This window comes from Pseudorca crassidens, chromosome 1, assembly GCF_039906515.1.
Source record: "Pseudorca crassidens isolate mPseCra1 chromosome 1, mPseCra1.hap1, whole genome shotgun sequence".
In the NCBI taxonomy this organism is placed as follows: Eukaryota; Metazoa; Chordata; class Mammalia; order Artiodactyla; family Delphinidae; genus Pseudorca; species Pseudorca crassidens.
In genome coordinates, this window is record NC_090296.1 from 161948177 (window position 1) to 161971906 (window position 23730).

Below are 23730 nucleotides of genomic sequence, written 5' to 3' on the forward strand. Positions count from 1 at the left end.
CCTGTCCTGCCTTTCTGGATTTTACACTATTTTCCGATGGCCCTTTTGACCGGGGGGCAGTGAGACTTCATTGTAGTGCAGATTTCCTTTGCAAGCTTGCTTGGTTGGCCAAAAAGGGCGTAAGCTTTTTTTCCTGAGGAAAAAACGCATATGCCCTTTTTGGCCAAGTGCATCATTGTGGACGTTCTGCCTCTTTTCCTATGCTTTACATGCAATTCCAGTCTACCTCCTGAAATCGGATTCCTGCAATTCTGCCCCGCTTTCAAGTCCTCTTGGCAGCCTTACTTCAATAGATTTTTGGACGATAGCTGTCATTTATAACTCTGCAGGTTTGTGAATTACAGTGCCCCTGAGCTCCTTTCTTCAACTCGCTTTCTTGTGAGCTGGCCGCAACACCGCAGCATTGCTTCAGGCCCTAGTGTGGTTCCAGCATGGCAGGCTGAGCCTTTGGTTAATTCCTCTTCCTGGTGGGAAATGAGAGATAAATTTGCCCGTCCAGACACCTCCAGCTAGTCTCTCATTGGTTCTCACTATTCCTGTTCACTTTCCGCAGAAATTGAAAACTGGACCAAACAGGAGGTTAAAGGCACTGACTCTCCAAGTGGGGAGAGTGTTAGTAAAGCGTCTGGAATGTTGCACCCGAGTACCAGGGGACGAAACCTGAGACACATTAGAACATGTTTCCTGATCACACGGTGGATCATACTCTGGGTTCCACATGCATGTTTTAGCTGAAGGAAGAATCCCTTAAACCTGGAGAGTTGAGACCCATGGAATGGGTACCATGCAATATGACTTCAAAGGGTCTGCATTTGCTCACCGAACCTCACCAATCCTATCACTGCTGCGTTTATGCCGCTGTACACACTCTTGTTTCTCTTTTGGAGACATATAAATCCATAGGTTTTAAGATTCTTACTAGTGAGGTATATTCTTAGACGTTTAATATCGGGTGTTGAGTCCACTTCGTTGAGTAAGGAGTAGCTCTTGTCTATTACATATTTGGCTTATGGAATGGTATCTGTGCTAAATTAAATCTCTGGTTTTATGCAGCACCCCAACTCACCTTTCCCCTTAAGCAAGCATAAGTTGGTTTTCTACATTTGAGACCCTGTTCTGTTTTGTAATTCAGTTCCTGTGTAGCCAAGTTTACATTCCGTGTAGTAGTGATATCTTATGATGTTTCATTTTCTCTGTGACTTATTTCACTTAGAATCATCGTACCTGAATCCACTCATTATGCTGCTACGGGCCTGATGATATAGATTTCATTGCTGAGTGATATTGCATTGTACGTAAGTACCACAACTTCTTTATCCTTTTTTCACTTTCTGTGATATTGAACTTGTACTGTAAACGAGGTTCTTGTAAACAGAGCCGTCCCAAACTTTGGGGTGGCTGTGTCTTTTTGATTTTAATTTCCCTAAGCTATAGAACCGTAAGTGGAAGTGCCCTAGGCTCTGTTGCTTTGTTTTTTAGATGTTTCAGGAAACACCATACACTTCTCCAGAGTGGCTGTTGGCAATTTACATCCCGCCCATCAGCATAACAAGGCTCCCAATGCTCCATGGCCTGTCCTGCCTTTCTGGATTTTACACTTTTTTCAGATGGCCCTTTTGACTGGGGGGCAGTGAGACTTCATTGTAATGCAGATTTCCTTTGCAAGCTTGCTTGGTTGGCCAAAAAGGGCGTATGCGTTTTTTCCTGAATATATTCAGGAAAAAACGCATACACCCTTTTTGGCCAAGTGCATCATTGTGGACGTTCTGCCTCTTTTCCTATGCTTTACATGCAATTCCAGTCTACCTCCTGAAATCGGTTTCCTGCAATTCTGCCCCGCTTTCAAGTCCTCTTGGCAGCCTTACTTCAATAGATTTTTGGACGATAGCTGTCATTTATAACTCTGCAGGTTTGTGAATTACAGTGCCCCTGAGCTCCTTTCTTCAACTCGCTTTCTTGTGAGCTGGCCGCAACACTGCAGGATTGCTTCAGGCCCTAGAGTGGTTCCGGCATGGCACGCTGAGCCTTTGGTTAATTCCTCTTCCTGGTGGGAAATGAGAGTTAAATTTGCCCGTCCAGACACCTCCAGCTAGTCTCTCATTGGTTCTCCCTATTCCTGTTCATCTTCCACAGAAATTGCAAACTGGGCCAAACAGGAGGTTAAAGGCACTGACTCTCCAAGTGGGGAGAGTGTTAGTAAAGCGTCTGGAATGCTGCACCCGAGTACCAGGGGACGAAAACTGAGACACATTTGAACACGTTTCCCGATCACACGGTGGATCATACTCTGTGTTCCACATGCATGTTTTAGCTGAAGGAAGAATCCCTTAAACCTGGAGAGTTGAGACCCATGGAATGGGTACCATGCAATATGACTTCAAAGGTTCTGCATTGGCTCACCGAACCTCACCAATCCTATCACTGCTGCGCTTATGCCACTGTACACACGCTTGATTCTCTTTCGGAGACATATAAATCCATAGGTTTTAAGATTCTTACTAGTCAGGTATATTCTTAGACATTTAATATGGTGTGTTGAGTCCACTTCATTGAGCAAGGAGTAGCTGTTGTCTATTACATGTTTGGCTTATGGAATGGTATCTGTGCTAATTTCAGTCTCTGGTTTTATACAGCACCCCAACTCACCTTTCCCCTTAAGCAAGCATAAGTTGGTTTTCTACATTTGAGACCCTGTTCTGTTTTGTAATTCAGTTCCTGTGTAGCCATGTTTACATTCCGTGTAGTAGTGATATCTTATGATGTTTCTTTTTCTGTGTGACTTATTTCACTTAGAATCATCGTACCTGAATCCACTCATTATGCTGCTACGGGCCTGATGATATACATTTCATTGCTGAGTGATATTGCATTGTACGTAAGTACCACAAATTCTTTATCCATTTTTCGCTTTCTGTGATATTGAACTTGTACCGTAAACGAGGTTCTTGTAAACAGAGCGGTCCCAAACTTTGGGGTGGCTGTGTCTTTTTGATTTTAATTTCCCTAAGCTCTAGGACCATAAGTGGAAGTGCCCTAGGCTCTGTTGCTTTGTTTTTTAGATGTTTCAGGAAACACCATACACTTCTCCAGAGTGGCTGTTGGCAATTTACATCCCGCCCATCAGCATAACAAGGCTCCCAGTTCTCCATGGCCTGTCCTGCCTTTCTGGATTTTATACATTTTTCACATGGCCCTTTTGACAGGGGGGCAGTGAGACTTCATTGTAGTGCAGATTTCCTTTGCAAGCTTGCTTGGTTGGCCAAAAAGGGCGTATGCGTTTTTTCCTGAATATATTCAGGAAAAAACGCATACGCCCTTTTTGGCCAAGTGCATCATTGTGGACGTTCTGTCTCTTTTCCTATGCTTTACATGCAATTCCAGTCTACCTCCTGAAATCGCATAACTGCAATTCTGCCCCGCTTTCGAGTCCTCTTGGCAGCCTTACTTCAATATATTTTTGGACGATAGCTGTCATTTATAACTCTGCAGGTTTGTGAATTACAGTGCCCCTGAGCTCCTTTCTTCAACTCGCTTTCTTGTGAGCTGGCCACAACACCGCAGCATTGCTTCAGGCCCTAGTGTGGTTCCGGCATGGCACGCTGAGACTTTGGTTACTTCCTCTTCCTGGTGGGAAATGAGAGTTAAATTTGCCCGTCCAGACACCTCCAGCTAGTCTCTCATTGGTTCTCCCTATTCCTGTTCATTTTCCGCAGAAATTGCAAACTGGGCCAAACAGGAGGTTAAAGGCACTGACTCTCCAAGTGGGGAGAGTTTTAGTAAAGCGTCTGGAATGTTGCACCCGAGTACCAGGGGACGAAAACTGAGACGCATTTGAACACGTTTCCCGATCACACGGTGGATCATACTCTGGGTTCCACATGCATGTTTTAGCTGAAGGAAGAATCCCTTAAACCTGGAGAGTTGAGACCCATGGAATGGGTACCATGCAATATGACTTCAAAGGGTCTGCATTTGCTCACCGAACCTCACCAATCCTATCACTGCTGCATTTATGCCGCTGTACACACGCTTGATTCTCTTTCGGAGACATATAAATCCATAGGTTTTAAGATTCTTACTAGTCAGGTATATTCTTAGGCGTTTAATATGGGATGTAGAGTCCACTTCGTTGAGCAAGGAGTAGCTGTTGTCTATTACATGTTTGGCTTATGGAATGGTATCTGTGCTAATTTAAATCTCTGGTTTTATGCAGCACCCCAACTCACCTTTCCCCTTAAGCAAGCATAAGTTGGTTTTCTACATTTGAGACCCTGTTCTGTTTTGTAATTCAGTTCCTGTGTAGCCAAGTTTACATTCCGTGTAGTAGTGATATCTTATGATGTTTCTTTTTCTGTGTGACTTATTTCACTTAGAATCATCGTACCTGAATCCACTCATTATGCTGCTATGGGCCTGATGACATAGATTTCATTGCTGAGTGATATTGCATTGTACGTAAGTACCACAACTTCTTTATCCATTTTTCACTTTCTGTGATATTGAACTTGTACCGTAAAAGAGGTTCTTGTAAACAGAGCCGTCCCAAACTTTGGGGTGGCTGTGTCTTTTTGATTTTAATTTCCCTAAGCTATAGGACCATAAGTGGAAGTGCCCTAGGCTCTGTTGTTTTGTTTTTTAGATGTTTCAGGAAACACCATACACTTCTCCAGAGTGGCTGTTGGCAATTTACATCCCGCCCATCAGCATAACAAGGCTCCCAGTTCTCCATGGCCTGTCCTGCCTTTCTGGATTTTACACTTTTTTCAGATGGCCCTTTTGACCGGGGGGCAGTGAGACTTCATTGTAGTGCAGATTTCCTTTGCAAGCTTGCTTGGTTGGCCAAAAAGGGCGTAAGCTTTTTTTCCTGAGGAAAAAACGCATATGCCCTTTTTGGCCAAGTGCATCATTGTGGACGTTCTGCCTCTTTTCCTATGCTTTACATGCAATTCCAGTCTACCTCCTGAAATCGGATTCCTGCAATTCTGCCCCGCTTTCAAGTCCTCTTGGCAGCCTTACTTCAATAGATTTTTGGACGATAGCTGTCATTTATAACTCTGCAGGTTTGTGAATTACAGTGCCCCTGAGCTCCTTTCTTCAACTCGCTTTCTTGTGAGCTGGCCGCAACACCGCAGCATTGCTTCAGGCCCTAGTGTGGTTCCAGCATGGCAGGCTGAGCCTTTGGTTAATTCCTCTTCCTGGTGGGAAATGAGAGATAAATTTGCCCGTCCAGACACCTCCAGCTAGTCTCTCATTGGTTCTCACTATTCCTGTTCACTTTCCGCAGAAATTGAAAACTGGACCAAACAGGAGGTTAAAGGCACTGACTCTCCAAGTGGGGAGAGTGTTAGTAAAGCGTCTGGAATGTTGCACCCGAGTACCAGGGGACGAAACCTGAGACACATTAGAACATGTTTCCTGATCACACGGTGGATCATACTCTGGGTTCCACATGCATGTTTTAGCTGAAGGAAGAATCCCTTAAACCTGGAGAGTTGAGACCCATGGAATGGGTACCATGCAATATGACTTCAAAGGGTCTGCATTTGCTCACCGAACCTCACCAATCCTATCACTGCTGCGTTTATGCCGCTGTACACACTCTTGTTTCTCTTTTGGAGACATATAAATCCATAGGTTTTAAGATTCTTACTAGTGAGGTATATTCTTAGACGTTTAATATCGGGTGTTGAGTCCACTTCGTTGAGTAAGGAGTAGCTCTTGTCTATTACATATTTGGCTTATGGAATGGTATCTGTGCTAAATTAAATCTCTGGTTTTATGCAGCACCCCAACTCACCTTTCCCCTTAAGCAAGCATAAGTTGGTTTTCTACATTTGAGACCCTGTTCTGTTTTGTAATTCAGTTCCTGTGTAGCCAAGTTTACATTCCGTGTAGTAGTGATATCTTATGATGTTTCATTTTCTCTGTGACTTATTTCACTTAGAATCATCGTACCTGAATCCACTCATTATGCTGCTACGGGCCTGATGATATAGATTTCATTGCTGAGTGATATTGCATTGTACGTAAGTACCACAACTTCTTTATCCTTTTTTCACTTTCTGTGATATTGAACTTGTACTGTAAACGAGGTTCTTGTAAACAGAGCCGTCCCAAACTTTGGGGTGGCTGTGTCTTTTTGATTTTAATTTCCCTAAGCTATAGAACCGTAAGTGGAAGTGCCCTAGGCTCTGTTGCTTTGTTTTTTAGATGTTTCAGGAAACACCATACACTTCTCCAGAGTGGCTGTTGGCAATTTACATCCCGCCCATCAGCATAACAAGGCTCCCAATGCTCCATGGCCTGTCCTGCCTTTCTGGATTTTACACTTTTTTCAGATGGCCCTTTTGACTGGGGGGCAGTGAGACTTCATTGTAATGCAGATTTCCTTTGCAAGCTTGCTTGGTTGGCCAAAAAGGGCGTATGCGTTTTTTCCTGAATATATTCAGGAAAAAACGCATACGCCCTTTTTGGCCAAGTGCATCATTGTGGAAGTTCTGCCTCTTTTCCTATGCTTTACATGCAATTCCAGTCTACCTCCTGAAATCGGTTTCCTGCAATTCTGCCCCGCTTTCAAGTCCTCTTGGCAGCCTTACTTCAATATATTTTTGGACGATAGCTGTCATTTATAACTCTGCAGGTTTGTGAATTACAGTGCCTCTGAGCTCCTTTCTTCAACTCGCTATCTTGTGAGCTGGCCGCAACACCGCAGCATTGCTTCAGGCCCTAGTGTGGTTCCGGCATGGCACGCTGAGCCTTTGGTTAATTCCTCTTCCTGGTGGGAAATGAGAGTTAAATTTGCCCGTCCACGCACCTCCAGCTAGTCTCTCATTGGTTCTCCCTATTCCTGTTCATTTTCCGCAGAAATGGCAAACTGGGCCAAACAGGAGGTTAAAGGCACTGACTCTCCAAGTGGGGAGAGTGTTAGTAAAGCGTCTGGAATGTTGCACCCGAGTACCAGGGGACGAAACCTGAGACACATTTGAACACGTTTCCCAATCACACGGTGGATCATACTCTGGGTTCCACATGCATGTTTTAGCTGAAGGAAGAATCCCTTAAACCAGGAGAGTTGAGACCCATGGAATGGGTACCATGCAATATAAATTCAAAGGTTCTGCATTGGCTCACCGAACCTCACCAATCTTATCACTGCTGCGCTTTTGCCACTGTACACACGCTTGATTCTCTTTCGGAGACATATAAATCCATAGATTTTAAGATTCTTACTAGTCAGGTATATTCTTAGGCGTTTAATATGGGGTATTCAGTCCTCTTCGTTGAGCAAAGACTAGCTCTTGTCTATTACATATTTGGCTTATGGAACGGTATCTGTGCTAATTTCAATCTCTGGTTTTATGCAGCACCCCAACTCACCTTTCCCCTTAAGCAAGCATAAGTTGGTTTTCTACATTTGAGACCCTGTTCTGTTTTGTAATTCTGTTCCTGTGTAGCCAAGTTTACATTCCGTGTAGTAGTGATATCTTATGATGTTTCTTTTTCTGTGTGACTTATTTCACTTAGAATCATCGTACCTGAATCCACTCATTATGCTGCTACGGGCCTGATGACATAGATTTCATTGCTGAGTGATATTGCATTGTATGTACCTACCACAACTTCTTTATCCATTTTTCACTTTCTGTGATATTGAACTCGTACTGTAAACGAGGTTCTTGTAAACAGAGCTGTCCCAAACTTTGGGGTGGCTGTGCCTTTTTGATTCTAATTTCCCTAAGCTATAGGACCATAAGTGGAAGTGCCCTAGGCTCTGTTGCTTTGTTTTGTAGATGTTTCAGGAAACACCATACACTTCTCCAGAGTGGCTGTTGGCAATTTACATCTCGCCCATCAGCATAATAAGGCTCCCAGTTCTCCATGGCCTGTCCTGCCTTTCTGGATTTTACACTATTTTCCGATGGCCCTTTTGACCGGGGGGCAGTGAGACTTCATTGTAGTGCAGATTTCCTTTGCAAGCTTGCTTGGTTGACCAAAAAGTGCGTATGCGTTTTTTCCTGAATATATTCAGGAAAAAACGCATACGCCCTTTTTGGCCAAGTGCATCATTGTGGACGTTCTGCCTCTTTTCCTATTTTTTACATGTAATTCCAGTCTACCTCCTGAAATCGGTTTCCTACAATTCTGCCCCGCTTTCAAGTCCTCTTGGCAGCCTTACTTCAGTATATTTTTGGACGATAGCTGTCATTTATAACTCTGCAGGTTTGTGAATTACAGTGCCCCTGAGCTCCTTTCTTCAACTCGCTTTCTTGTGAGCTGGCCGCAACACCGCAGGATTGCTTGAGGCCCTAGTGTGGTTCCGGCATGGCACGCTGAGCCTTTGGTTAATTCCTCTTCCTGGTGGGAAATGAGAGTTAAATTTGCCCGTCTAGACACCTCCAGCTAGTCTCTCATTGGTTCTCCCTATTCCTGTTCATTTTCCGCAGAAATTGCAAACTGGGCCAAACAGGAGGTTAAAGGCACTGACTCTCCAAGTGGGGAGAGTGTTAGTAAAGCGTCTGGAATGTTGCACCCGAGTACCAGGGGACGAAAACTGACACATTTGAACACGTTTCCCAATCACACGGTGGATCATACTCTGGGTTCCACATGTATGTTTTAGCTGAAGGAAGAATCCCTTAAACCTGGAGAGTTGAGACCCATGGAATGGGTACCATGCAATATGATTTCATAGGGTCTGCATTGTTCACCGAACCTCACCAAACCTATCACTGCAGCATTTATGCCACTGTACACACGCTTGATTCTCTTTCGGAGACGTATAAATCCATAGGTTTTAAGATTCTTACTAGTCAGGTATATTCTTAGGCGTTTAATATGGGGTGTAGAGTCCACTTCGTTGAGCAAGGAGTAGCTCTTGTCTATTACATATTTGGCTTATGGAACGGTATCTGTACTAATTTCAATCTCTGGTTTTATGCAGCACCCCAACTCACCTTTCCCCTTAAGCAAGCATAAGTTGGTTTTCTACATTTGAGACCCTGTTCTGTTTTGTAATTCAGTTCCTGTGTAGCCAAGTTTACATTCCGTGTAGTAGTGATATCTTATGATGTTTCTTTTTCTGTGTGACTTATCTCACTTAGAATCATCGTACCTGAATCCACTCATTATGCTGCTATGGGCCTGATGACATAGATTTCATTGCTGAGTGATATTGCATTGTACGTAAGTACCACAACTTCTTTATCCATTTTTCACTTTCTGTGATATTGAACTTGTACTGTAAACGAGGTTCTTGTAAACAGAGCCGTCCCAAACTTTCGGGTGGCTGTGTCTTTTTGATTTTAATTTCCCTAAGCTATAGGACCGTAAGTGGAAGTGCCCTAGGCTCTGTTGCTTTGTTTTGTAGATGTTTCAGGAAACACCATACACTTCTCCAGAGTGGCTGTTGGCAATTTACATCCCGCCCATCAGCATAACAAGGTTCCCAATTCTCCATGGCCTGTCCTGCCTTTTTGGATTTTACACTTTTTTCAGATGGCCCTTTTGACCGGGGAGCAGTGAGACTTCATTGTAGTGCAGATTTCCTTTGCAAGCTTGCTTGGTTGGCCAAAAAGGGCGTATGCGTTTTTTCCTGAATATATTCAGGAAAAAACGCATACGCCCTTTTTGGCCAAGTGCATCATTGTGGACGTTCTGCCTCTTTTCCTATGCTTTACATGCAATTCCAGTCTACCTCCTGAAATCGGTTTCCTGCAATTCTGCCCCGCTTTCAAGTCCTCTTGGCAGCCTTACTTCAATATATTTTTGGACGATAGCTGTCATTTATAACTCTGCAGGTTTGTGAATTACAGTGCCCCTGAGCTCCTTTCTTCAACTCGTTTTCTTGTGACCTGGCCGCAACACCGCAGGATTGCTTCAGGCCCTAGTGTGGTTCCGGCATGGCACGCTGAGCCTTTGGTTAATTCCTCTTCCTGGTGGGAAATGAGAGTTAAATTTGCCCGTCCAGACACCTCCAGCTAGTCTCTCATTGGTTCTCCCTATTCCTGTTCATTTTCCGCAGAAATGGCAAACTGGGCCAAACAGGCGTTTAAAGGCACTGACTCTCCAAGTGGGGAGAGTGTTAGTAAAGCGACTGGAATGTTGCACCCGAGTACCAGGGGACGAAAACTGAGACACCTTTGAACACGTTTCTCGATCACATGGTGGATCATACTCTGGGTTCCACATGCATGTTTTAGCTGAAGGAAGAATCCCTTAAACCTGGAGAGTTGAGACCCATGGCATGGGTACCATGCAATATGACTTCAAAGGGTCTGCATTTGCTCACCGATCCTCACCAATCCTATCACTGCTGCGTTTATGCCGCTGTACACACGCTTGATTCTCTTTTGGAGACATATAAATCCATAGGATTTAAGATTCTTACTAGTCAGGTGTATTCTTAGGCGTTTAATATGAGATGTAGAGTCCACTTCGTTGAGCAAGGAGTAGCTCTTGTCTATTACATATTTGGCTTATGGAACGGTATCTGTGCTAATTTCAATCTCTGGTTTTATGCAGCACCCCAACTCACCTTTCCCCTTAAGCAAGCATAAGTTGGTTTTCTACATTTGAGACCCTGTTCTGTTTTGTAATTCAGTTCCTGTGTAGCCAAGTTTACATTCCGTGTAGTAGTGATATCTTATGATGTTTCTTTTTCTGTGTGACTTATTTCACTTAGAATCATCGTACCTGAATCCACTCATTATGCTGCTACGGGCCTGATGACATACATTTCATTGCTGAGTGATATTGCATTGTACGTAAGTACCACAAATTCTTTATCCATTTTTCGCTTTCTGTGATATTGAACTTGTACCGTAAATGAGGTTCTTGTAAACAGAGCCGTCCCAAACTTTGGGTGGCTGTGTCTTTTTGATTTTAATTTCCCTAAGCTATAGGACCATAAGTGGAAGTGCCCTAGGCTCTGTTGCTTTGTTTTGTAGATGTTTCAGGAAACACCATACACTTCACCAGAGTGGCTGTTGGCAATTAACATCCCGCCCATCTGCATAACAAGGCTCCCAGTTCTCCATGGCCTGTCCTGCCTTTCTGGATTTTACACTTTTTTCAGATGGCCCTTTTGACTGGGGGGCAGTGAGACTTCATTGTAGTGCAGATTTCCTTTGCAAGCTTGCTTGGTTGGCCAAAAAGTGCGTATGCGTTTTTTCCTGAATATATTCAGGATAAAACCCATACGCCCTTTTTGGCCAAGTGCATCATTGTGGACGTTCGGCCTCTTTTCCTATGCTTTACATGCAATTCCAGTCTACCTCCTGAAATCGGATTCCTGCAATTCTACCCCGCTTTCGAGTCCTCTTGGCAGCCTTACTTCAATATATTTTTGGACGATAGCTGTCATTTATAACTCTGCAGGTTTGTGAATTACAGTGCCCCTGAGCTCCTTTCTTCAACTCGTTTTCTTGTGAGCTGGCCGCAACACCGCAGGATTGCTTCAGGCCCTAGTGTGGTTCCGGCATGGCACGCTGAGCCTTTGGTTAATTCCTCTTCCTGGTGGGAAATGAGAGTTAAATTTGCCCGTCCAGACACCTCCAGCTAGTCTCTCATTGGTTCTCCGTATTCCTGTTCATTTTCCGCAGAAATGGCAAACTGGGCCAAACAGGAGTTTAAAGGCACTGACTCTCCAATTGGGGAGAGTGTTTGTAAAGCGTCTGGAATGTTGCACCCGAGTACCAGGGGACGAAACCTGAGACACATTTGAACACGTTTCCCGATCATACGGTAGATCATACTCTGGGTTCCACATGCATGTTTTAGCTGAAGGAAGAATCCCTTAAACCTGGAGAGTTGAGACCCATGGAATGGGTACCATGCAATATGACTTCAAAGGGTCTGCATTTGCTCACCGAACCTCACCAATCTTATCACTGCTGCGTTTATGCCGCTGTACACACGCTTGATTCTCTTTTGGAGACATATAAATCCATAGGATTTAAGATTCTTACTAGTCAGGTGTATTCTTAGGCGTTTAATATGAGATGTAGAGTCCACTTCGTTGAGCAAGGAGTAGCTCTTGTCTATTACATATTTGGCTTATGGAACGGTATCTGTGCTAATTTAAATCTCTGGTTTTATGCAGCACCCCAACTCACCTTTCCCCTTAAGCAAGCATAAGTTGGTTTTCTACATTTGAGACCCTGTTCTGTTTTGTAATTCAGTTTCTGTGTAGGCAAGTTTACATTCCTTGTAGTAGTGATATCTTATGATATTTCTTTTTCTGTGTGACTTATCTCACTTAGAATCATCGTACCTGAATCCACTCATTATGCTGCTACGGGCCTGATGATATAGATTTCATTGCTGAGTGATATTGCATTGTACGTAAGTACCACAACTTCTTTATCCATTTTTCACTTTCTGTGATATTGAACTTGTACTGTAAACGAGGTTCTTGTAAACAGAGCCGTCCCAAACTTTGGGGTGGCTGTGTCTTTTTTATTTTAATTTCCCTAAGCTATAGGACCATAAGTGGAAGTGCCCTAGGCTCTGTTGCTTTGTTTTTTAGATGTTTCAGGAAACACCATACACTTCTCCAGAGTGGCTGTTGGCAATTTCCATCCCGCCCATCAGCATAACAAGGCTCCCAGTTCTCCATGGCCTGTCCTGCCTTTCTGGATTTTACACTTTTTTCAGATGGCCCTTTTGACCGGGGGGCAGTGAGACATCATTGTAGTGCACATTTCCTTTGCAAGCTTGCTTGGTTGGCCAAAAAGGGCGTAAGCTTTTTTTCCTGAGGAAAAAACGCATATGCCCTTTTTGGCCAAGTGCATCATTGTGGACGTTCTGCCTCTTTTCCTATGCTTTACATGCAATTCCAGTCTACCTCCTGAAATCGGTTTCCTGCAATTCTGCCCCGCTTTCAAGTCCTCTTGGCAGCCTTACTTCAATAGATTTTTGGACGATAGCTGTCATTTACAACTCTGCAGGTTTGTGAATTACAGTGCCCCTGAGCTCCTTTCTTCAACTCGCTTTCTTGTGAGCTGGCCGCAACACCGCAGCATTGCTTCAGGCCCTAGTGTGGTTCCAGCATGGCAGGCTGAGCCTTTGGTTAATTCCTCTTCCTGGTGGGAAATGAGAGATAAATTTGCCCGTCCAGACACCTCCAGCTAGTCTCTCATTGTTTCTCACTATTCCTGTTCACTTTCCGGAGAAATTGAAAACTGGGCCAAACAGGAGGTTAAAGGCACTGACTCTCCAAGTGGGGAGAGTGTTAGTAAAGCGTCTGGAATGTTGCACCCGAGTACCAGGGGACGAAACCTGAGACACATTTGAACACGTTTCCTGATCACACGGTGGATCATACGCTGGGTTCCACATGCACGTTTTAGCTGAAGGAAGAATCCCTTAAACCTGGAGAGTTGAGACCCATGGAATGGGTACCATGCAATATGACTTCAAAGGTTCTGCATTTGCTCACCGAACCTCACCAATCCTATCACTGCTGCGTTTATGCCGCTGTACACACTCTTGTTTCTCTTTTGGAGACATACAAATCCATAGGTTTTAAGATTCTTACTAGTGAGGTATATTCTTAGACGTTTAATATCGGGTGTTGAGTCCACTTCGTTGAGTAAGGAGTAGCTCTTGTCTATTACATATTTGGCTTATGGAATGGTATCTGTGCTAAATTCAATCTCTGGTTTTATGCAGCACCCCAACTCACCTTTCCCCTTAAGCAAGCATAAGTTGGTTTTCTACATTTGAGACCCTGTTCTGTTTTGTAATTCAGTTCCTGTGTAGCCAAGTTTACATTCCGTGTAGTAGTGATATCTTATGATGTTTCATTTTCTCTGTGACTTATTTCACTTAGAATCATCGTACCTGAATCCACTCATTATGCTGCTACGGGCCTGATGATATAGATTTCATTGCTGAGTGATATTGCATTGTACGTAAGTACCACAACTTCTTTATCCATTTTTCGCTTTCTGTGGTACTGAACTTGTACCGTAAACGAGGTTCTTGTAAACAGAGCCGTCCCAAACTTTGAGGTGGCTGTGTCTTTTTGATTTTTAATTTCCCTAAGCTATAGGACCATAAGTGGAAGTGCCCTAGGCTCTGTTGCTTTGTTTTTTAGATGTTTCAGGAAACACCATACACTTCTCCAGAGTGGCTGTTGGCAATTTACATCCCGCCCATCAGCATAACAAGGCTCCCAGTTCTCCATGGCCTGTCCTGCCTTTCTGGATTTTATACTTTTTTCAGATGGCCCTTTTGACCGGGGGGCAGTGAGACTTCATTGTAGTGCAGATTTCCTTTGCAAGCTTGCTTGGTTGGCCAAAAAGGGCGTATGCGTTTTTTCCTGAATATATTCAGGAAAAAACGCATACGCCCTTTTTGGCCAAGTGCATCATTGTGGACGTTGTGTCTCTTTTCCTATGCTTTACATGCAATTCCAGTCTACCTCCTGAAATCGGATTCCTGCAATTCTGCCCCACTTTCGTGTCCTCTTGGCAGCCTTACTTCAATATATTTTTGGACGATAGCTGTCATTTATAACTCTGCAGGTTTGTGAATTACAGTGCCCCTGAGCTCCTTTCTTCAACTCGCTTTCTTGTGAGCTGGCCGCAACCCCGCAGCATTGCTTCAGGCCCTAGTGTGGTTCCGGCATGGCACGCTGAGCCTTTGGTTAATTCCTCTTCCTGGTGGGAAATGAGAGTTAAATTTGCCCGTCCAGACACCTGCAGCTAGTCTCTCATTGGTTCTCCCTATTCCTGTTCATTTTCCGCAGAAATTGCAAACTGGGCCAAACAGGAGGTTAAAGGCACTGACTCTCCAAGTGGGGAGAGTTTTAGTAAAGCGTCTGGAATGTTGCACCCGAGTACCAGGGGATGAAAACTGAGACACATTTGAACACGTTTCCCGATCACACGGTGGATCATACTCTGGGTTCCACATGCATGTTTTAGGTGAAGGAAGAATCCCTTAAACCTGGACAGTTGAGACCCATGGAATGGGTACCATGCAATATGACCTCAAAGGGTCTGCATGTGTTCACCGAACCTCACCAATCCTATCACTGCTGCGTTGATGCCACTGTACACACGCTTGATTCTCTTTCGGAGACATAGAAATCCATAGGTTTTAAGATTCTTACTAGTCAGGTATATTCTTAGGCGTTTAATATGTGATGTAGAGTCCACTTCGTTGAGCAAGGAGTAGCTCTTATCTATTACATATTTGGCTTATGGAACGGTATCTGTGCTAATTTAAATCTCTGGTTTTATGCAGCACCCCAACTCACCTTTCCCCTTAAGCAAGCATAAGTTGGTTTTCTACATTTGAGACCCTGTTCTGTTTTGTAATTCAGTTTCTGTGTAGGCAAGTTTACATTCCTTGTAGTAGTGATATCTTATGATATTTCTTTTTCTGTGTGACTTATTTCACTTAGAATCATCGTACCTGAATCCACTCATTATGCTGCTACGGGCCTGATGATATAGATTTCATTGCTGAGTGATATTGCATTGTACGTAAGTACCACAACTTCTTTATCCATTTTTCACTTTCTGTGATATTGAACTTGTACTGTAAACGAGGTTCTTGTAAACAGAGCCGTCCCAAACTTTGGGGTGGCTGTGTCTTTTTGATTTTAATTTCCCTAAGCTATAGGACCATAAGTGGAAGTGCCCTAGGCTCTGTTGCTTTGTTTTTTAGATGTTTCAGGAAACACCATACACTTCTCCAGAGTGGCTGTTGGCAATTTACATCCCGCCCATCAGCATAACAAGGCTCCCAGTTCTCCATGGCCTGTCCTGCCTTTCTGGATTTTACACTTTTTTCAGATGGCCCTTTTGACCGGGGGGCAGTGAGACATCATTGTAGTGCACATTTCCTTTGCAAGCTTGCTTGGTTGGCCAAAAAGGGCGTAAGCTTTTTTTCCTGAGGAAAAAACGCATATGCCCTTTTTGGCCAAGTGCATCATTGTGGACGTTCTGCCTCTTTTCCTATGCTTTACATGCAATTCCAGTCTACCTCCTGAAATCGGTTTCCTGCAATTCTGCCCCGCTTTCAAGTCCTCTTGGCAGCCTTACTTCAATAGATTTTTGGACGATAGCTGTCATTTATAACTCTGCAGGTTTGTGAATTACAGTGCCCCTGAGCTCCTTTCTTCAACTCGCTTTCTTGTGAGCTGGCCGCAACACCGCAGCATTGCTTCAGGCCCTAGTGTGGTTCCAGCATGGCAGGCTGAGCCTTTGGTTAATTCCTCTTCCTGGTGGGAAATGAGAGATAAATTTGCCCGTCCAGACACCTCCAGCTAGTCTCTCATTGTTTCTCACTATTCCTGTTCACTTTCCGGAGAAATTGAAAACTGGGCCAAACAGGAGGTTAAAGGCACTGACTCTCCAAGTGGGGAGAGTGTTAGTAAAGCGTCTGGAATGTTGCACCCGAGTACCAGGGGACGAAACCTGAGACACATTTGAACACGTTTCCTGATCACACGGTGGATCATACGCTGGGTTCCACATGCATGTTTTAGCTGAAGGAAGAATCCCTTAAACCTGGAGAGTTGAGACCCATGGAATGGGTACCATGCAATATGACTTCAAAGGTTCTGCATTTGCTCACCGAACCTCACCAATCCTATCACTGCTGCGTTTATGCCGCTGTACACACTCTTGTTTCTCTTTTGGAGACATATAAATCCATAGGTTTTAAGATTCTTACTAGTCAGGTATATTCTTAGGCGTTTAATATGGTGTGTAGAGTCCACTTCGTTGAGCAAGGAGTAACTCTTGTCTATTACATATTTGGCTTATGGAACGGTATCTGTGTTAATTTCAATCTCTGGTTTTATGCAGCACCCCAACTCACCTTTCCCCTTAAGCAAGCATAAGTTGGTTTTCTACATTTGAGACCCTGTTCTGTTTTGTAATTCATTTCCTGTGTAGCCAAGTTTACATTCCGTGTAGTAGTGATATCTTATGATGTTTCTTTTTCTGTGTGACTTATTTCACTTAGAATCATCATACCTGAATCCACTCATTATGCTGCTATGGGCCTGATGACATAGATTTCATTGCTGAGTGATATTGCATTGTACGTAAGTAGCACAATTTCTTTATCCATTTTTCGCTTTCTGTGATATTGAACTTGTACCATAAACGAGTTTCTTGTAAACAGAGCCGTCCCAAACTTTGGGTGGCTGTGTCTTTTTGATTTTAATTTCCCTAAGCTATAGGACCATAAGTGGAAGTGCCCTAGGCTCTGTTGCTTGGTTTTGTAGATGTTTCAGGAAACACCATACACTTCACCAGAGTGGCTGTTGGCAATTTACATCCCGCCCATCAGCATAACAAGGCTCCCAGTTCTCCATGGCCTGTCCGGCCTTTCTGGATTTTACACTTTTTTCAGATGGCCCTTTTGACCAGGGGGCAGTGAGACTTCATTGTAGTGCAGATTTCCTTTTCAAGCTTGCTTGGTTGGCCAAAAAGTGCGTATGCGTTTTTTCCTGAATATATTCAGGAAAAAACCCATACGCCCTTTTTGGCCAAGTGCATCATTGTGGACGTTCGGCCTCTTTTCCTATGCTTTACATGCAATTCCAGTCTACCTCCTGAAATCGGATTCCTGCAATTCTACCCCGCTTTCGAGTCCTCTTGGCAGCCTTACTTCAATATATTTTTGGACGATAGCTGTCATTTATAACTCTGCAGGTTTGTGAATTACAGTGCCCCTGAGCTCCTTTCTTCAACTCGTTTTCTTGTGAGCTGGCCGCAACACCGCAGGATTGCTTCAGGCCCTAGTGTGGTTCCGGCATGGCACGCTGAGCCTTTGGTTAATTCCTCTTCCTGGTGGGAAATGAGAGTTAAATTTGCCCGTCCAGACACCTCCAGCTAGTCTCTCATTGGTTCTCCCTATTCCTGTTCATTTTCCGCAGAAATGGCAAACTGGGCCAAACAGGAGTTTAAAGGCACTGACTCTCCAATTGGGGAGAGTGTTTGTAAAGCGTCTGGAATGTTGCACCCAAGTACCAGGGGACGAAACCTGAGAAACATTTGAACACGTTTCCTGATCATACGGTAGATCATACTCTGGGTTCCACATGCATGTTTTAGCTGAAGGAAGAATCCCTTAAACCTGGAGAGTTGAGACCCATGGAATGGGTACCATGCAGTATGACTTCAAAGGGTCTGCATTTGCTCACCGAACCTCACCAATTCTATCACTGCTGCGTTTATGCCGCTGTGCACACGCTTGATTCTCTTTCGGAGACATATAAATCCATAGGTTTTAAGATTCTTACTAGTCAGGTATATTCTTAGGCGTTTAATATGGGGTGTTGAGTCCACTTCGTTGAGCAAGGAGTAGCTCTTGTCTATTACATATTTGGCTTATGGAACGGTATCTGTGCTAATTTCAATCTCTGGTTTTATGCAGCACCCCAACTCACCTTTCCCCTTAAGCAAGCATAAGTTGGTTTTCTACATTTGAGACCCTGTTCTGTTTTGTAATTCAGTTCCTGTGTAGCCATGTTTACATTCCGTGTAGTAGTGATAACTTATGATGTTTCTTTTTCTGTGTGACTTATTTCACTTAGAGTCATCGTACCTGAATCCACTCATTATGCTGCTACGGACCTGATGATATACATTTCATTGCTGAGTGATATTGCATTGTACGTAAGTACCACAACTTCTTTATCCAATTTTCGCTTTCTGTGATATTGAACTTGTACCGTAAACGAGGTTCTTATAAACAGAGCCGTCCCAAACTTTGGGGTGGCTGTGACTTTTTGATTTTAATTTCCCTAAGCTATAGGACCATAAGTGGAAGTGCCCTAGGCTCTGTTGCTTTGTTTTTTAGATGTTTCAGGAAACACCATACACTTCTCCAGAGTGGCTGTTGGCAATTTACATCCCACCCATCAGCATAACCAGGCTCCCAGTTTTCCATGGCCTGTCCGGCCTTTCTGGATTTTACACTTTTTTCAGATGGCCCTTTTGACTGGGGGGCAGTGAGACTTCATTGTAGTGCAGATTTCCTTTGCAAGCTTGCTTGGTTGGCCAAAAAGGGCGTATGCGTTTTTTCCTGAATATATTCAGGAAAAAACGCATACGCCCTTTTTGGCCAAGTGCATCATTGTGGACGTTCTGTCTCTTTTCCTATGCTTTACATGCAATTCCAGTCTACCTCCTGAAATCGGATTCCTGTAATTCTGCCCCACTTTCGAGTCCTCTTGGCAGCCTTATTTCAATATATTTTTGGACGATAGCTGTCATTTATAACTCTGCATGTTTGTGAATTACAGTGCCCCTGAGCTCCTTTCTTCAACTCGCTTTCTTGTGAGCTGGCCGCAACACCGCAGCATTGCTTCAGGCCCTAGTGTGGTTCCGGCATGGCACGCTGAGCCTTTGGTAAATTCCTCTTCCTTGTGGGAAATGAGAGTTAAATTTGCCCGTCCAGACACCTCCAGCTATTCACTCATTGGTTCTCCCTATTCCTGTTCATTTTCTGCAGAAATTGCAAACTTGGCCAAACAGGAGGTTAAAGGCACTGACTCTCCAAGTGGGGAGAGTGTTAGTAAAGCGTCTGGAATGTTGCACCCGAGTACCAGGGGACGGAACCTGAGACACATTTGAACACGTTTCCCAATCACACGGTGGATCATACTCTGTGTTCCACATGCATGTTTTAGCTGAAGGAAGAATCCCTTAAACCTGGAGAGTTGAGACCCATGGAATGGGTACCATGCAATATGACTTCAAAGGTTATGCATTGGCTCACCGAACCTCACCAATCCTATCACTGCTGCGCTTATGCCACTGTACACACGCTTGATTCTCTTTCGGAGACATATAAATCCATAGGTTTTAAGATTCTTACTAGTCAGGTATATTCTTAGACGTTTAATATGGTGTGTTGAGTCCACTTCATTGAGCAAGGAGTAGCTGTTGTCTATTACATGTTTGGCTTATGGAATGGTATCTGTGCTAATTTCAGTCTCTGGTTTTATACAGCACCCCAACTCACCTTTCCCCTTAAGCAAGCATAAGTTGGTTTTCTACATTTGAGACCCTGTTCTGTTTTGTAATTCAGTTCCTGTGTAGCCATGTTTACATTCCGTGTAGTAGTGATATCTTATGATGTTTCTTTTTCTGTGTGACTTATTTCACTTAGAATCATCGTACCTGTATCCACTCATTATGCTGCTACGGGCCTGATGATATAGATTTCATTGCTGAGTGATATTGCATTGTACGTAAGTACCACAAATTCTTTATCCATTTTTCGCTTTCTGTGATATTGAACTTGTACCGTAAACGAGGTTCTTGTAAACAGGGCGGTCCCAAACTTTGGGGTGGCTGTGTCTTTTTGATTTTAATTTCCCTAAGCTATAGGACCATAAGTGGAAGTGCCCTAGGCTCTGTTGCTTTGTTTTGTAGATATTTCAGGAAACACCATACACTTCTCCAGAGTGGCTGTTGGCAATTTACATCCCGCCCATCAGCATAACAAGGCTCCCAGTTCTCCATGGCCTGTCCTGCCTTTCTGGATTTTATACATTTTTCACATGGCCCTTTTGACAGGGGGGCAGTGAGACTTCATTGTAGTGCAGATTTCCTTTGCAAGCTTGCTTGGTTGGCCAAAAAGGGCGTATGCGTTTTTTCCTGAATATATTCAAGAAAAAACGCATACGCCCTTTTTGGCCAAGTGCATCATTGTGGACGTTCTGCCTCTTTTCGTATGCTTTACATGCAATTCCAGTCTACCTCCTGAAATCGGTTTCCTGCAATTCTGCCCCGCTTTCAAGTCCTCTTGGCAGCCTTACTTCAATATATTTTTGGACGATAGCTGTCATTTATAACTCTGCAGGTTTGTGAATTACAGTGCCCCTGAGCTCCTTTCTTCAACTCGCTTTCTTGTGAGCTGGCCGCAACACCGCAGCATTGCTTCAGGCCCTAGTGTGGTTCCGGCATGGCACGCTGAGCCTTTGGTTAATTCCTCTTCCTGGTGGGAAATGAGAGTTAAATTTGCCCGTCCAGACACCTCCAGCTAGTCTCTCATTGGTTCTCCCTATTCCTGTTCATTTTCCCCAGAAATGGCAAACTGGGCCAAACAGGAGGTTAAAGGCACTGACTCTCCAAGTGGGGAGAGTGTTAGTAAAGCGACTGGAATGTTGCACCCGAGTACCAGGGGACGAAAACTGAGACACATTTGAACACGTTTCCCGATCACATGGTGGATCATACTCTGGGTTCCACATGCATGTTTTAGCTGAAGGAAGAATCCCTTAAACCTGGAGAGTTGAGACCCATGGAATGGGTACCATGCAATATGACCTCAAAGGGTCTGCATTTGCTCACCGAACCTCACCAATCCTATCACTGCTGCGTTTATGCCGCTGTACACACGCTTGATTCTCTTTCAGAGACATAGAAATCTATAGGTTTTAAGATTCTTACTGGTCAGGTATATTCTTAGGCGTTTAATATGGGGTGTAGAGTCCACTTCGTTGAGCAAGGAGTAACTCTTGTCTATTACATATTTGGCTTATGGAACGGTATCTGTGCTAATTTCAATCTCTGGTTTTATGCAGCACCCCAACTCACCTTTCCCCTTAAGCAAGCATAAGTTGGTTTTCTACATTTGAGACCCTGTTCTGTTTTGTAATTCAGTTCCTGTGTAGCCAAGTTTACATTCCGTGTAGTAGTGATATCTTATGATGTTTCTTTTTCTGTGTGACTTATTTCACTTAGAATCATCGTACCTGAATCCACTCATTATGCTGCTACGGGCCTGATGATGTAGATTTCATTGCTGAGTGATATTGCATTGTACGTAAGTACCACAACTTCTTTATCTTTTTTTTACTTTCTGTGATATTGAACTTGTAGTGTAAACGAGGTTCTTGTAAACAGAGCCGTCCCAAACTTTGGGGTGGCTGTGTCTTTTTGATTTTAATTTCCCTAAGCTATAGAACCGTAAGTGGAAGTGCCCTAGGCTCTGTTGCTTTGTTTTTTAGATGTTTCAGGAAACACCATACACTTCTCCAGAGTGGCTGTTGGCAATTTACATCCCGCCCATCAGCATAACAAGGCTCCCAATTCTCCATGGCCTGTCCTGCCTTTCTGAATTTTACACTTTTTTAAGATGGCCCTTTTGACTGGGGGGCAGTGAGACTTCATTGTAATGCAGATTTCCTTTGCAAGCTTGCTTGGTTGGCCAAAAAGGGCGTATGCGTTTTTTCCTGAATATATTCAGGAAAAAACGCATACGCCCTTTTTGGCCAAGTGCATCATTGTGGACGTTCTGCCTCTTTTCCTATGCTTTACATGCAATTCCAGTCTACCTCCTGAAATCGGTTTCCTGCAATTCTGCCCCGCTTTCAAGTCCTCTTGGCAGCCTTACTTCAATATATTTTTGGACGATAGCTGTCATTTATAACTCTGCAGGTTTGTGAATTACAGTGCCTCTGAGCTCCTTTCTTCAACTCGCTTTCTTGTGAGCTGGCTGCAACACCGCAGCATTGCTTCAGGCCCTAGTGTGGTTCTGGCATTGCACGCTGAGCCTTTGGTTAATTCCTCTTCCTGGTGGGAAATGAGAGTTAAATTTGCCCGTCCAGGCACCTCCAGCTAGTCTCTCATTGGTTCTCCCTATTCCTGTTCATTTTCAGCAGAAATGGCAAACTGGGCCAAACAGGAGGTTAAAGGCACTGACTCTCCAAGTGGGGAGAGTGTTAGTAAAGCGTCTGGAATGTTGCACCCGAGTACCAGGGGACGAAACCTGAGACACATTTCAACACGTTTCCCGATCACACGGTGGATCATACTCTGGGTTCCACATGCATGTTTTAGCTGAAGGAAGAATCCCGTAAACCTGGAGAGTTGAGACCCATGGAATGGGTACCATGCAATATGACTTCAAAGGGTCTGCATTTGCTCACTGAACCTCACCAATCCTATCACTGCTGCGTTTATGCCGCTGTACACACGCTTGATTCTCTTTCAGAGACATAGAAATCTATAGGTTTTAAGATTCTTACTGGTCAGGTATATTCTTAGGCGTTTAATATGGGGTGTAGAGTCCACTTCGTTGAGCAAGGAGTAGCTCTTGTCTATTACATATTTGGCTTATGGAACGGTATCTGTGCTAATTTCAATCTCTGGTTTTATGCAGCACCCCAACTCACCTTTCCCCTTAAGCAAGCATAAGTTGGTTTTCTACATTTGAGACCATGTTCTGTTTTGTAATTCATTTCCTGTGTAGCCAAGTTTACATTCCGTGTAGTAGTTATATCTTATGATGTTTCTTTTTCTGTGTGACTTATTTCACTTAGAATCATCGTACCTGAATCCACTCATTATGCTGCTACGGGCCTGATGACATAGATTTCATTGCTGAGTGATATTGCATTGTACTTAAGTACCACAACTTCTTTATCCATTTTTTTCTTTCTGTGATATTGAACTTGTAGTGTAAACGAGGTTCTTGTAAACAGAGCCGTCCCAAACTTTGGGGTGGCTGTGTCTTTTTGATTTTAATTTCCCTAAGCTATAGAACCGTAAGTGGAAGTGCCCTAGGCTCTGTTGCTTTGTTTTTTAGATGTTTCAGGAAACACCATACACTTCTCCAGAGTGGCTGTTGGCAATTTACATCCCGCCCATCAGCATAACAAGGCTCCCAGTTCTCCATGGCCTGTCCTGCCTGTCTGGATTTTATACTTTTTTCAGATGGCCCTTTTGACCGGGGGGCAGTGAGACTTCA

At 43.8% G+C, this 23730-nt stretch overlaps 1 long non-coding RNA gene across 3 annotated transcripts in view; it reads left to right on the plus strand.

The window, feature by feature from the left end:
• The window catches only part of LOC137203743 (uncharacterized), a 190122-nt gene that overhangs the window by 54595 nt on the left and 111797 nt on the right, over positions 1 to 23730 (plus strand). For all 3 annotated transcript variants that reach the window (XR_010933291.1, XR_010933295.1, XR_010933284.1), the window contains exon 2: positions 23303 to 23388. This is a non-coding gene — a long non-coding RNA (uncharacterized lncRNA). The remainder of the gene's footprint in view (positions 1 to 23302; positions 23389 to 23730) is intronic.